This window comes from Crotalus tigris, unplaced genomic scaffold (assembly GCF_016545835.1).
Source record: "Crotalus tigris isolate CLP2741 ecotype Arizona unplaced genomic scaffold, ASM1654583v1 scf7180000024424.1579004, whole genome shotgun sequence".
NCBI lineage: Eukaryota > Metazoa > Chordata > Lepidosauria > Squamata > Viperidae > Crotalus > Crotalus tigris.
This window is the reverse complement of record NW_024100591.1, coordinates 178,759-194,791: the sequence shown is the minus strand read 5'-3', so window position 1 is coordinate 194,791 and position 16,033 is coordinate 178,759. Positions and strand designations below refer to the sequence as shown.

Sequence of the window (16,033 nt, the reverse complement as noted above, 5' to 3'; positions counted from 1 at the left end):
ATGTCCCATTATAGCCTCCGTTAGTAGGAAGTTGATGGAATGCATCCCTCCCATAAGGAGACACTAACTATCTCCTTTTATGCAGATTGCCAAGTCAATTACGCTATATATAGAGAAAAATAGTGGGATTTTTCTGTTAAAATATCATAGAACAGATCATGCCTGTACTTGCCACCAAATACTTCTTGCTATTTCTTATTATTTCATACTATTTCTGGTACATTTTAAATATGTAATATCATATAATTAAATATACATCTTATTTCAGTTATATAACAGTATAACCAATATATGGAATAAAGTAAATTGCATCAAGAGCCATGATTGTTTCTTAATTTTATTTATTTTTGTAGGTCGTGCTGGTAACCAAGGCACTTTAAAGATTAACATATTCTAGCATTTAAACAGGGAAAATAAAAGTAAAATAAAATAAAAAGCAAAATAAGAAGCTTAACAATGATGCAAATGCCAAATATTATTTGTGGTCTTATTAAAAACAGTTTTTATAACTATTATCATCAAAACATACTTTTCTGGGCATTTGGGAAGTATATGTTGTTGTTGTTTGTTTCTTGGATAACTCTCTTTTATTGATGTGCCAAATACAAAATTCTTTTTTTGAATGTTAAAGGAAACAAACTGGCCAAACTGTTACACCTAATTCGAAAGATAGACAGGCAACAAAGTACAATTCCAATATGTAAGAGTGACAGAAAAAAAAATGCAGAATCTGATATAAATACTAAAACTGTCAGGTGCAAGGAACCAGAAACGACACAAGGAACTGATCAGAGTGGTATGTTTATTTACAGCCCCTAGAAACTTCTCCCCTCAACTCAGCTCCAGATTCCACCTCAAAGACACAGATAAAAGGTTGCATTAAAAAAAAAAATCCAGTTGGATAAACAGCAAGTAATAAATTTTTATTGTTTATTACCATTTGAACTTGCTGTGAGTAAAATCAAATTAAAAATCCACCTGGGGAAATAAATGCTGCAACTTCAATAGATCTGATTCTTTTTTCTTTTAATTTCCTCAATTATTTTAGTAGGGTTTTTTCACACACTCACACACACACACAGAGATATCCTGCATGGAATCCACATTTGATATATTTGAGATATACTCTGTCCGATAAAACAAAAATCATCCATTTTTAAATCTCTAATTAAAGAGAGTTTGTTCTCGCCAAATTGGTGAGCAATGCCTAAAAATAGTTGCCAGGGCCTCCATGACATTTAGACACTTTTTCACTCGAATAAATTTTGTTCTATTTTTCAGAACAAATTATGTATTAACTGGTAAAAACTAAATCTTCCATTAATAAGTTTTCTGTAGCCTCTAACCATTTATATTTTGCACAAACAATAGAACTAGTCACAGATGTATGGAAAATAATATTATTCATGGCTAATGGCCAAGATGGAGAAGACTTAAATCCTCAGATTTGAGTTATTGCTTCAGCCAAAATTGTTGGAAGGTCAAAAAGTACAAGTATTTCCAGCAAATGAACTCTAGCATGAGAACATGTTCACAGTACAAACCATTGATGGGAACTGTACACTGAATGTTCATAACTCGAAAACCTCCTTTTTTAAATTGATGAACCCAATTTAGGGAGATCAACCCTAAATGTAAACAGACATTGGCAGGCATTTGATATTTTACCAATCTCTATCTGTTTCACTGTTCAGCTGAGACAGCTGCAGGCTCTAAAAATTAATGGGTGCATTTACATTAGGAAAACAACACTGTCCCAACATCCTGACGGCTGGCAGGAAAAGTCAGCTTAGCAACAGTTCAGAATAATGCCAGGCTAACCAAATGATGCTATTCAGCAACTATGCTTCCCACAGAAACAAAGTCCACAATAATGTCAACAACTACTAAAAATATTACAGCTATCAACCCACACCCCATAAGTTTTCATCTGTCACACTGCAGACAAATTAACTCAGCAAACATGAATAGAAAGATGTTACATTAGATTGCTATTTTTTAAAAAAAGTGCTGGAATCTACTCAAAGCAATTGGCTCAAAAATAAAAGTCCAACTTTGTAATTATGCAGTTAAGATTGATGGAAAAACAACAACAGGCTAATTCTTGTTATTATAGATTTATAGCTTCAATATCCAGTGTACCAAATTCCAGTGTACAAAAATTCTTGCAATCTTTCCACTTAGTTGCAATCATTAAATTAATAGTAATCACTCTTCGAACCTATTTATTTCAATAACTGAATTAAGTATGTGTTTAAGCATCTTCTTTGCAGATAACAATGTTTAAGCTTTTGCTTAATTACTATCTTGCTTAATTTGCAAAGTTGGATCTGTGATTTTGAAAAAGATGGACTGACATGCTGGTGTTGGGCATTATCTATTAAAGAAAAATGAAAGAAAAAGAAAAAAAACTGTAACAAAATAAATCAGTTGGATTGATAATGGGTAAGACACACCATCATAGGAAACTCTTTCCCTGCAACCTTGTTTAAATCAACATAAGCATGCACACATAAACTAATAGAGACTATAAAACTGATCCTTCAAGAACAAACTCCAATCCCCTATCATAATATTAAATGGCATCTATAGATTCTGATGTTCTATTTTAATACTACAGATATAAAATAACATTGCTATTTTCATAAGAAGAGCATATAGACCAGTGATGGCAAACCTTTTAGAGACCGAGTGCCCCCAAACTGACCCCACCCCCACTCCACCCCCTGCCCCGCCCCCAATCTGCCCCCCATCCCCTGCCCCACCTGCCCCCAGGGCCATTCACCACCTTCAGGGCCCACCACAGATTGCCCAGGCAGCCCAGCAGCGCTATGGCGGTCACGCCCTCTGCCCACGTCCTGCAGCATCAACTGTGCACAATGGGTGCGAGGGCAGAGTCTTGTCTACGCTGCCTGGCTGCCATGTCTTTGGCTGCACTGCTCTGCATGGGCTACACTCAGGGGCGACTCTCTTTCAGGGGGGCTGCTGAAGAGGAGGGGGTTGTGGGGGGAGGCGAGGCTGGGGCAACAGCACCTGTGCCCACAGAGAGGGCTCCGAGTGCCACCTCTGGCACCCATGCCATAAGTTCACCACCACTGATATAGAAGTATGCATAGCCGGTAAAGATTCATATTCTTTCCATTCACATTTAAGCATTAAGATATAACACATGCCAACTATGGTGATACATTAATAAGCCTATTGAGGTTTCTGAGTTAGGGAGTCCTAGGTATAGAAATCCTTTTATAATAAATGAAATTCAGTTCATTCAAAACTTCCAAGTATCTGCTTAAAGCAAACTTATACTATATTCATGTTTTTCTCTTTGATAAAATGGTGACATTTGATTTGATCAGGCAAGATCTAGCAAACTGATGTTGTAAGATTTGACATTTTACACATAGCCACGGGTCAATGTAACACTTGCAAATAAACATAAGTAAAACTTAGTGTCACTGATAATAGGAAAAAGGTATCAATTTTTTGGTGAGAGACAATAACAAAGAAAATGTGAAGTATACATTTAATGGCACAACCTTCCTTTTATTCCTTTAATTATCCCTAGGTAACCTTCATAAAAACTCTGTAATCAGTAACAAAACTGACAGAATCTAACACTAGGACAACAGACCTAGCACAAAATCCTTTATTTTTGCAAATTCAAAACTAGAGAAAATGGGAAATGGGAAAGAATGTGTTAAAAGAGAGATGCAAAACTTTTTCCTTAGCTATAGACACTAAGGTAAAGATGTTCAAAAGTTCAGATCATATATTTTTCATATTTCCTATAACATATTAGCATTCCAGAAAGTCATCATAGTCTCTTGAGTACAATTACTTGTCTTTTTAGAACCTCACCTTATTCAGCATGCCATTATGGTCCGGAAGTCTCAAAGCAATTCCTGCATTTAAAAAAAAAAATCAACATTAATTTGGGTCCCATTTTACAAGGACTAATGTCAGCTCATAACACAGGCACTGAAGATGCTTGAGATAAATCTAATTGCCAGAAAGGTTCCTCAGCAAGCAGATGAAAAGAGCAATTAATGTTCCTGGTTCAATAATTTGTAATACTTAGTAATCTCTTATTATTGCTTTCGCTATTGCTCATATCAAAGAGTACTGATAAATCCATCAGCACAATTTTTAAAGAGAAAAAACAGAGATGGAAGAAGTAAGAAATATTTCATAGTCCTAGAAAATTTTAAACTTTAGAATGCACAGTTGACTCAGCCTTCCATCTTTCCAAGGTTGGTAAAATGAGGACCCAAATTTTGTTGGGGTCAATATGCTGATTCTGTAAATCGCTTAGAGAGGGCTGTAAAGCACTGTGAAGCAGCATATAAGTTTAATAAGTTCTATTACTATTGCTATTCGCTTTTTTGAATAAAATGTATGGATGTGGAAAGTAAATATTAAGTATTTATACAGATAGTCCTCAACCTTATGAGCACAACTGAGCCCAAAATACCAGTTGCTAAGAAAGACATATGTTAAGTGAATTTTGCCCATTTTGTGACCTTTCTTGCACAGTTGTTAAGTGAATCACTGCAATTGTTAAGTTAGTAACCTGGTTGTTAAGTGAATCTGGCTTCCCCATTGACTTTGCCTGTCAGAAAGTCACAAAAGAGGATCACATGACTCCAGGACACTGCAACCATCATAAATATGAGTCAGTTGCCAAGCACCTGAATTTAGATCACATGACCATGGGGATGCTGCAACGGTCGTAAGTGTGAAAAATGGTCATAAGTAACTTTTTCAGTGCCGTTGTAACTTCAGTCATTAAACAAACTGCTGTAAGTCGGGGACTACCTGTATAAACAGAAAACAATGTAAGGATTTTCACAGCACTGCTTTTACTATTTATTTCCTCAAGAAAATAGGATCCCTATTTAGACATCTGACTGGTGGACAAGAAAAGGAAAATAAAGAGATGGTATAATGCACATAGGACAAAAGAGCAGCCATAAAATGGGGAAACTGTGAGAAAGAACAATATCCTCATGTTACAGAAGAAGAGTCTGGTTACCCCATTGTAGCCAAAAATCATGAAGCTTGCAGCACTTTTTTAAATAAAAATGTGTATTAAAAGGCATAAGTGTCTACAACTGGAGCTCACTTCATTAGAAGTATCAAAAGGATACTCAGAAAAACAGGAACATGAATAAAATTCTCATGCTTGATTTGCAAAGCAATCTAAGCCTAGATTCTATATTCAGACTGAGATTTTATTATATGTGTTTGTGGTCTGTGTCTGTGTGTACAGATACACATACACATGGATGTACAAATAATACATACACACATACACAGAGACTGATACACACACACACACACACCACCTTTATTATTTTTTAGAAACAACTCAAAGCAGGGAACATATTCAGTGGTGGGATTCTAATATGTGAACAACTGGTTCTCTGAGTGGATGCCGCTTCTGGAAATCCATTCTGGGCCTGGGCAACAAGAAATTAGCTACCGATCCTGCCAAACCGGTGCGAACTGGCTGAATCCCACCACTGAACATATCCAATACTTCTTCCTGCTATTACCCCACAACAACAACCCTGGGAGGTGAGTTGGGCTGACAGAGAGTGACTGGCCCAAAGTCACCCAGCCTTCATGGCTGAGGTAGGACTAGAACACATGGTCTCCCAGTTTCTACCCCAATACCTTAACCACTAGACCAAACCGGCTCAGTAAACAAAACATTACAGAAAATCTAGTCAAACAGCATCTTAACAACTAATAGATTATTAAGCTTTTATATCCTAGAATCCATCATCATAAAGTAGACGAGTCCACAAAAGTTTACATCCCTAAATATTTGAAATAAGACTCTCTGCTGTTATTCTGAAAATTAGCTTTAACAGTTTTGGTTTTCTTTGACAAATCCATTTGGATATAGTTTCAGCTCACATTTAATTATGTTAGTTTGCATGACCTACTCTGAACATGCATTACACATTTTTTTTAAACTTCTGTTAATACCAATAATGAAGTTGGGGAAATGGATTCAAAACATGATAACTACTTCACTAAAGCATCTTCTCAAAACCATACCTAAATCATTTCCTAAAAGTCTCTGGGAATAGGCAAAGAGTATCATTATCATAGCTTTAAGCACAGTATCTTATTTCTGAATACAATTTTGGAGCCATTTTTGCTTCTAAAGTTCAAAAGCTGCCAGATGGATTATTTCTTGCAATGTTTTATTTTCTTTACTGCTAAGTTTTTAATATGATAATTCTTAAAACTTTCAAGACAATGCCCTAGGGGTTTGGGAAATCAACTGGGAATAACCAAAGAAGTTATGCTCTCTAACTTTATCAGCCCTGATTCTGTTTCCCCTATCAAAATTAAAGCAATAGGTTCCCGATGTTACGGTTCCTGGAAAACTGGTTCTGTGTGCTTTGGAAAATGCTAATCAATATGATGTCCTTGAGATACATCACTTATGGCAGCTGATGCTACCAGGATTGGTCAGGAAAAGGAAAGTGTGGTTAAAGAGAGGTAAAAGTTCTTCTCCTAATCCTCATCTACCACAAGAAAACTGAGGAACAAATCCAACAAAATCCATCTCTTATGTTTAAGCATTGTAGCACAGCAACAAAGCATGTAACACATAAATACTTTTTACAATTATCTCATGATGGTTCAGCTGATTTACAGATTTCCTGCCTTCCTGCCTTCCTTCCTTCCTTCCTTCCTTCCTTCCCTTTTCTTTCTCTGACTCCTTGCTTCCTATCTTTTATTGAGCACATTCTGTTAGCCTTTTTTTTTAATAAAATAAGGTCTTCCAGGGCAGCCAGCTGTGAGGTTTTCTGTCTCAGCTCTGGTGTACTTGTCTTTTTCAGAAACATCAACTTCTGTGCAAATTGAAGTAACCTCTGATCTTTGAACTAAAAATGCCTGCTTCTCCTATGGCAGGAGTAGGCAGCCTGAGGCTAAGACAAGTAGACAGCCCCCAAACCCTCATTTTTATAATCCTCTTTTATCACACTTGCTGGAAATAAATGGCATAGCTTCTTGTCACTTTAAAACAGGATGTTATCAGTTGTAAATAGGTTTAACCTAAATGTAAAAAAAATGGAGAAAATGGCCAAACTACCTTCCAACCCACAAAAACGTGGTCCTCCATATTCTACAACAGCATCATGCTCATTCCAATTCCCAACCACTCCAAAATTGTTAAAAGTCCATCCCCAAATGTGGGGGCTATTTCTGTCCTATAGGAACCAAACCCAAAAGCATCACCTAGCCTTTAGCCTAAGCCAGGGGTGTCAAACTGCTGGCCCGCAGGGCGGTTTCATCATACCGGAGCCACGCCCACCCCATTGCCGGCAATGGCAAAAAAGCTCCAATACGTTGCACGACTTCACGTGAGGTCACAAGTTTGACATGTCTAGCCTAAGCCATATTATACTATCAGTACAGTACCCTACAGTAAATAATTGATGGTTGATCTGACTCAATCAGATGCTATTCACTACACTGGTGATCAATACTTTGTTTTATCTCCTCTATCACCTCTTAGAAAGAAATGAGATTTGCCATCCTCCTGAACCTTTCGTGGGTGGGGGAGCGTGGACTGCAGGTAAACTCTGCATCCGTTAGTCATTGTAGGGAGACTCTTCCTTGATGAGCTTCATCAAAACAAGACTAAAAAAATTGGCTAGGAAAGAGACCAACAGTCAACACCGTTATTAGGAGTGAAAGAAAAGACAAGGCAGACAGAAGAGTAACTGGAGACAGATAAGCTTGGTGGGGTGGCATCCTGGTGTCCATTCTAATGGACTACAAGCCCCAGAATACATAGCCAGCATGGGCTAGCTAATTATTAAAGAAAGCCTCTCACACAGAAATAACTTGAGTTTCCCTTTGAGTTCTATTACGAGACGAACTTCTATTTGACAATAAGATCAAGTTGCAAATACAAACTGAGCAATGTGGAAAACAAAAGCATACTTAGTATGCAATATTATTTTGCTTAAAGAACTGAATAAAGCCCTGGCCCTCTCGAATATTCTCCCACTGGAGGTGAGGTCGACCCTCACATTCCTGGCTTTCCAGAAGAGCCTGAAAACGTGGCTCTGCTGCTTGGCCTGGGGCTCCGACAGGGGTCTGCTATGCTTGGGGGTAGCTGACTGGGTAGAGAAGATTCCTAACACCAGACCCCATCATCTTGGTTTTCTATGTAATTTTTCTTAATTCTATTTTTTATTTTACTGTAAGCTAGTCAGAGTTGCTGTAATAATGAAATTGGCAACATAGAAATTTACAATAAATGAATAAATATCCAATATGAAAATAAGCTCTGGATTCTGATACCTGTTCCAGCATCAGATCAAATTTCAGGAACTCACACTTCGCAAAGAAGTTCTGTTGCACAAACTACTGTTTTATTGAAGACTATGTGATTCTTCTTAGTCTTTCTTACATTGCAAAATTTTCCACTTAGCAATTTTCAGCTCTGTATACAATCACAAAGAGGTTTTTTTTCCAAATAAAAATAAAAAATAGCTGGGGACTTCCAGTGAAGATGGCCAACTGAATACACAGCCAGAGAGGAATCCTTGAAGGATTTCTCCTTGGGCTGTAGCTCTTCAACTACTAATGGAAGGAACTGGCATTTCCTTCAGTTTATAGGACTCTCCTGGGTTAGGGAAAGTCTTAGAATTGCCCCTTAAGATCCTCCGATACAGTTGAGATCTGCAAGTAACTTCAGGAGCCGCGCTTCAAAGCAACTGCGTGCTGAAAGCAGGGGGGAGGGGCTGCAATCTGTTCATCCTTGAAGAAGCCACCATTTTGAAATTTACTTTCAAAAGGACAGTAAGTTGTGCCTTTCATTTCTTAATCACCCTTAAGGACTATTAATCTTTACTAACTTAAAAGAGGCTCTCTTTAGTTACAGCCTGCTACGGCCATTTTGAAGACCTGCATCATTTTGGGGTTTTCTTCAGTGTTAAATAAGGAAGAAGGCTGCCAAGGCAGGCCAAAATAAGGAAGTATGGAGCAAAATAAAAATAAGCTGGCAGAGAAACATAAGAGGTAGAAAATTGTGGGTTTAGTTTATTATTTGTAGTAATTTGTAGCTTGGTCTGCTTTGCTGTGATAGCAAAAACATTCTGATTTTTATGATTCCTGAATGGCTAGCAATTTCTAAGTGTCTTACTATTTTTTGACCAAAAAGAGAATCAAGATGGAGAAAAAAACTCAAACTACTTTAGAGATGCAAACATGTGTAGAAAGTTACCAAGCTACAGAGGCATCTTCATAAGTAGCTGAAAATGCAGAGGAGTCAACTGTAATTTTGGAATATAAACCTGACACCAACTCTAATTATGATGGTTTAAATATAAATCTTTCAACCCAATTGAAAATAAGACTTTCAAGAAAATCTGCAACTTTTAAAAGGACAAGTTTGGGACTTTTTCTTTAAGGACATAACAAGGTCACGAAATCCTTGAGAAAAAGGGAGACCTATAACTACTTGATAAACTTTCCAGAGAAGAAAAAGATTTTACTCCATGAAGACAAGTGGGAAGGAACGACTTAAAGTTAATGAGTTAACTGGAATTAGCAAGGATTTTTATCTGTTTAATATTTTGATAAATTTAGAGTTTTAAAAAGGCTGTACACAAAAGAAAAAAATATTATTTTATGAGGGTAGTTTGGAGGGAGAAACCTAAATTTAATATTGAAGTTCAAAGCATGTATGTTAAGAAGTTAAAAGAAAAAGATGTATTAGAAAGTTTTGATTTTAGAAATGTGTTTAAAAAAAAAGTTTCGTATTTTAAAAAGGATGAAAAAAGTATTTTTCCCCTGTAAGATCAAAGAATCTGAAAGAATACAGTGAACCTCGTTAGTGGTTCAATAAATGGTGATAGTTTCATTTCCCCCTCTTTTTCCTTCCCCTAATTTCCCATTTCTACTTCTCTTTGTATTTTATATATAGCTAAAACAATAAAAAAACCCTATAAGGGAAAATCCAGAAAAAAAAGAAATAAAAAATAACTTAAAAAGAAACCTGTTGATCCAAATACTCATTAAAACTTATTGATATGACATTTTAATCGGTATTCAGAATTCACACTGTTCACAAAGCTTTGTGGTTCTTATTTCTTCCTGGCTTAAGTATAATTCATATAACTAGTTAGGTCACTGGGATAGAAACAGCTCTGGTTACTTTACCGATGGTTCACTGATAGCAGGTTGTAGAAGAAGAAGCATGGCCTTACTGAACCTGATAGATCTTTCAATAGCCTTCTGCACCATTGTCCATGGTGTTCTAATGCAGTGGTTCTCAACCTTTCTAATGCCGTGACCCCATAATACAGTTCCCCATGTTGTGGTGACCCCCAAGTGGGTGTGGCCACCAATAAGAGGGAGTAGGACAGCTAGGGAAAAGGGAAAAAAATGGCGGATAGCGTGGTTTGGCGACCCCCATGAAATGGTCATTCGACCCCAAAGGGGGTCCCGACCCACAGGTTGAGAACCACTGTTCTAATGGATCATTGTGAGAGTCAGGAGTTGGGGACACCCTTCTGCATTGGTTCTGCTCCTTCCTTCCTATATGATTCCAGTTCCTGGAACTGGAGGGGGGGGGCAAGAGGATGAGTCTTAAAAAAATGAGATGGGAAAATGATCTGGCAAAAGCTAAGGGAAGTGCCTGGATGTGCCATGTTTGGAACACAGAAATTAGGCAAGGGATAAATGGATAAATTGGATACAGCTGGATGAAGATTTAGATAGCAGTTTCCAAATGTTCTAAAATCCTTCTTTGACTACAACAGATGCAAAAACCAGAAAACACAAAAGCAGTTCATATTCATTTTATCTAGAAAAGCAAATTCTGGATTCAAATTACTACAGAATATACTTACTACCCGGGAGAAAAAACCAGAAGTCAGGTAAGTTTGGAAACTGACTCACTTTTAATGAGTTTGCCAGTTACCGTAGCTCTGATTTCAGAGTTCCCAGTTGTAAAGGAGGAAGCCTACTCATTCCCCAGTCATGAAACAAACGTATTAATGCTTATGAAACCCTTCAAAGGTGAAAAGAAATGTCACCAAGTTCCTACTCTCTACATAGTCAGTTTGGATGTGCAGGTAGGAAAAAAAATCTCTCTAGCATTTAAGAGGTGAAACAGAGTCAAATCTACCTAGCTGAAATTTTGCTTCCCAATATTCTAAACGCCTACAGATTAAGGTAGCTTTGAAAAATCATCCTATATAATTCTACAATTATGCTTCATTCATATTTCCTAATGGATTGCAAGGGGGGAGAAATATATTCTGAATTATGCTTCCCCCACCCCTAATTTTTTTAATAAGCTGATAGTGGAACCAAGTATGAAAAAAAGACAAATGAGCAAAAAGAATGACAAAACCTTGGCAGTCGGAGACATGACTTTAAAGGAACAGCATGTAAATGAAATGCAAAGTATATTGTGCCCGACAGCTGAAAGAGGTAGTGGGGGACAGGAATGGGGGAATATTCCTCTGACAAAGACTCACAGAAAGCAGAAAAATAATAATTTTTTCATTTATTGATGTGTGCAACAACTCCTCAGGGGAGAGGTTGGGGAAAAAATGAAGTAGATATTACAAGGAAGTTGAAATGAAGAATAGTAACAGAAGAACTAATACAAAACATCTGACGAGTTGAAAAGATATATTTTTGGCAGGGAATGGTCCACAACACACTATTTTAATAATCTGTGATTGGTCATCTACTATCACAAATTGATCTTTGCATATCTCACATGCTGCACACTCATCAGGATCTACAGAGCTATTTGAGAGGCCTACTAGGTGTTATTCTCTTTATGTATGTGAATCAAAGTCAATCAACTCAAAACGGATGACAAAGTTCAAGTAGAAATTCTACATTCCATCATGCCCCAAAGGCTCTTTGAAACAACCACGTTCAAGCTTTCTCAACATTACCACCGAAGCTCCAATCTAATTTTTGAGGAGAGGGGGAGGAGACTACTTCAGAGGAGGGGAACACCCCCCCAGAAAGTGTTATATTTCCAAGCCTCCTTTGGACTTCCAGTAATGGGTATAACCAGCACGCACACATGCCCTGTAGGTGAGACGAGCAGCATACAAGTCAAATAAATAATACATATGTGCAAATATGTATGTATACCTGCAGATAAGCTGAATCCAATTTTGGGGTGTATTTTGGAGCCTAAAATTCTCAATTAATCCGCAAGTGTGCACAGTGTCACTCAATGGAATTAACTGATATTACAATCAGAGAACATATTCAAAGCAATGGCATTTAACCTCCTCATCCCTCCCTTAAGAGAGAACTTGAAAATTGCTTGCACCTTATGGTTTCTTCTTTGCTGAAACAGGAATATTTTTGAGAGCTAATGAAAAAGGAATAGTTCACACTCAGAAAATTATTTTCCTACTCAATATATAGCAGACTCCCACAGACCAATTGCTTGAAGGCCCTCTGGCAAGGAGCTTTGCTCAGCACATGATATAAAAAAACTGACTCCCTCTGTCTTAAAACAGGGAATTTAATAGGCCCCAGCAAGTCCAGGCAAAGCCTTCTTTAAGGTAGGGCAGATTAATGAAGTATTCAGGCAGTCATAAGAAGGGGATCCAATAAGGCAGGGGTCCTCAACCTTTGCTGGCTGAGGAATTCTGGGAGTTGAAGTCCACAAGTCTTAAAGTTGCCAAGGTTGAGGACCCCTGCAATAAAGAAAGTCAAGAAACTAAAAAGCTACTCAGCACACTGTGGGCAGCTCTCAGGAAATACTGTTTCAAGCGAGGTATTAATGGAGCTTGTTTTCTAAGCATTTTACTTATGAAGATCTCAAAAAATGAAACGTAGCTAGCCTAGCCTTACAGAGGTAAGGACAGTAAATTATGATATATGGCATGAATATTTTTATCAATTCTTTGGTTAATTGCCTATACCAGATTGCAGTATAAAAGGAACCATATAATAGTTCATTATAGTTCATATTGTATCTCATATTATTTATGTTGAATTTGTATCTAATACTATTTATGTTGAATTAACCAAAGGGCTTGCACTTTGTAATTCCTAACACTTTTGAAAATAAATTGTGGAGGAGGGTGCATGTGAGCACACATGCCTTTGAGTTCATTTTTGACTCCTGGCAATAGTCTGAACTCATCTCTGTAGCATTTTTGTCACGGTTTTCCAGAAGTGGTTTGCCATTGCCTCCTGACTGGCCCAAGGTCACCCAGTTGCATTCATGCCTAAGGCAAAAGTAGAATTCAGAGTATCCTGATTTCTAGTTTGATGTCTTAACTACTGCACTACACTGTTTCTCTTTACAATAAAGAGCCTAAAAATGAATCAGAAGACATCTCGTCAAGAATCTATATACCAGATGCATCGGTATTATTAGAAATTACAATAAAATAATTCTATTAAGAGAAGTATTAAGTTAAATTCATTCAGCATATTTTTTTTCTCCAGACTTCTGTTCTGTTTGTAATAGAATGTGTGGACGACCTTGGGAAAAGAGGGGAACAGATGCTGCCTAGGAAACAATCAGAAAAGAGAAGGAGGAGTCCCAGTAACTTTTGTCATAGGAAGAAACTTGGGAAGGGCCCACCCTAATTATTCAGGCAGTTAAAAGTGACAGTGGGAAGTTCATACTTTCATATTTGCAAGATTCTGTTAATGTGGCCTTACAATAAAATAGAATTAGCTCATCTAATTGTGCTTCCTGTCTGGCTTATCTGAGAAACCTGACAATATTTTATCCACTCTAAAAATATCAATACAGTCATATACTTGTACAGGTAAACCTTGAGTGACAAATGCAATGGAGCCTGCCGGTTACATGCGTAACCCGAGAATTTGTAGGAGTGAATCACATAACTTGAACGCAATCACTCTCTGCTTTCGCCCACCCATTCACTAATCGAATGCACGGGTCATTAAGAGCACAAAGTATCTCAGGGTGGGGCCTAGTGCTTCCAAGCACCCAAGGCCTCCCTGACCCACTGAAATATCTCATGCTTCCCCTCCCCTCCCTTCCTGCCCAATCGGGTCACTTCCTTACACAGATCTCGATGATCAAGGAAGCTGTTTCCTCTCCAGTCTCTCTGCCATGGGTTTTGCCTTGAGCAAAGGCTTGCCGAGGCCTGCAGGGATGAGATATTGTGTCCCTATAGGCTCTGGTCATCTTTGCCACCGAGAACAGAGGCCAGAAGGGACAAACCGCGCCACTCCCAGCCTCTGTTCTCGGTGGCAAAGGCTTTTTGCAAAGATGACAAAAGGCTTTGCAAAAGGAGGGAAGGCTTCTGTGCCTTTTGCAGACCTCGTCCAGGCCTCCGTTTTCAGAGAACAGAGGCCTAAAGTACCATGAGATCACACAAGATCAGTAGTGTGAGAACTCCTGCTACTGATCTCACGTGATCTTGTGGTACTTTAGGCCTGAAGGCCTAAAGCATCTAAACAGGCCAAGAAACCGAAGACTCACTAGATCTTTGCAAGGTGAGAACCCACAGGCCCAGTGCCTGTGGAAACCCAACTGGGGGAAGGGATAGGCAGGGCAAAGGTTGCAGTGCTTCTGCGGTCATTTGTAAGGTTGAACAACTGCCATGGTGCTGCAACATTAGTAACTTCAGGACTGTGTCGTAGGTGCTTGGGGTGGGTTATATTGTAACTTCAAAAACTCACTAAGTGAACTGTCGTAACTCGAGGTTTACCTGTACTTCAGATTATTATTCACTATATGGCAGCACTCTTACTAGGTGCAATAGGGGCTAAATAATTATTCACTTTTCCCTATTTTAGACTAATCAGAGATTCAAATCTAGCAAAGCATAACCCATTCTTATACTTCAATCTGTAGGTTAGCATTTTCATCACTCCATTTTAGTCATATCAGAGAATTATTCCTCTGATTCTTTAAGAAATGGGTCCCTACAAAGAAAATAACAAAGAACTACAACAAGGGCACTACAAAACAATCCCCTCTCATTTCTGTACTATCTCCAACAATCCACCATCCAATCTTCCTTACTCAACAATTCATTTTGCAAACATTGATGGGCTGGGTCATTTCCTGTTTTGAGCCAGAAAATGCAAATGTCAAAGAAAATAAGAGCAAATAAAAGTTTGCCTGTAACCTTAAGACACCGACAGCATTGCAGAGGCTTACGCTGTGACTCAAGAGGATGGGGTTGTTGTTTGTGCATTGTCTTGTATATCAGTAGAAATCAATACAATGTAAAGCAAGGATGTGGAATGGAGGAATTTGTAATGCAATTCAGAATAGAAGCAGGTATTTCCTTCTTGTTTTCAGCTTTTCAAGAATGGTGGATCTTCTACAAACTGTTTTTGCAATATTGAAGAGCAGACATGACTCATGTGTCCTAGTGCTATGAAAAAGAAAAAGATGGGGGGAGAAAATTTATCTCCTCTCCTCAAGGTATTGCTTAGGTGCTGAATGATCCAGCTGAGTTCCAGTCTGCAGCAGAGAATTGCAAATCCTATTTGCAACTTATAAGAAAAGCCTGAGAGTAAAATAGAGCCAGTTTGGTCTAGTGCAGTGGAGGCAAACCTATGGCACAGGTGCCAGAGGCGGCACTCAGAGCCCTCTCTGTGGGCACACGTGCCGTTGCCCAGCCTTGCCTCCCCCCACGACCCCCTCACCAGCAGCCCCCCAGAGGAGAGTCGCTCCCGAGCGTGGCCTATGCGGAGCAGTGCAGCCAAGGACATGGCAGTCAGACAGCATAGACAAGACTCTGCCCTCACACCCCATTGCACACAGTTGATGCTAAGGGGCGCGGGCAGAGGGCGTGGCCGCCATGGCGCTGCTGGGCGATCTGCGGTGGGCCCTGCAGACAGTATGTGGCCCTGCGGGCAGGTGGGGTGGGGGCCGAGCAGGGGCGGGGCAGGAGATGGAGCAGGGCCAGTTTTGGGGCACTCGGTCTCTAAAAGGTTCGCCATCACTGGTCTAGTGGTTAAGGCACCAGGTTAGAAAGCAAGAGACTCTGAGTTCAACCCGTATTTTTGCCAT

The 16,033-nt window shown here is 38.8% G+C and overlaps 1 protein-coding gene across 15 annotated transcripts in view; it reads right to left on the bottom strand.

Moving 5' to 3' along the window:
- SEMA5B (semaphorin 5B) overlaps positions 1-16,033 on the bottom strand; it is a 543,893-nt gene that overhangs the window by 401,336 nt on the left and 126,524 nt on the right. For 14 of the 15 annotated variants that reach the window (XM_039330065.1, XM_039330083.1, XM_039330082.1 and 11 more), the window contains one exon: positions 3,859-3,902. The exons of the other annotated variant lie outside the window; for it this stretch is intronic. The gene's annotated coding sequence lies outside the window, so the exon portion shown is untranslated. The remainder of the gene's footprint in view (positions 1-3,858; positions 3,903-16,033) is intronic. 15 annotated transcript variants of the gene reach the window in all.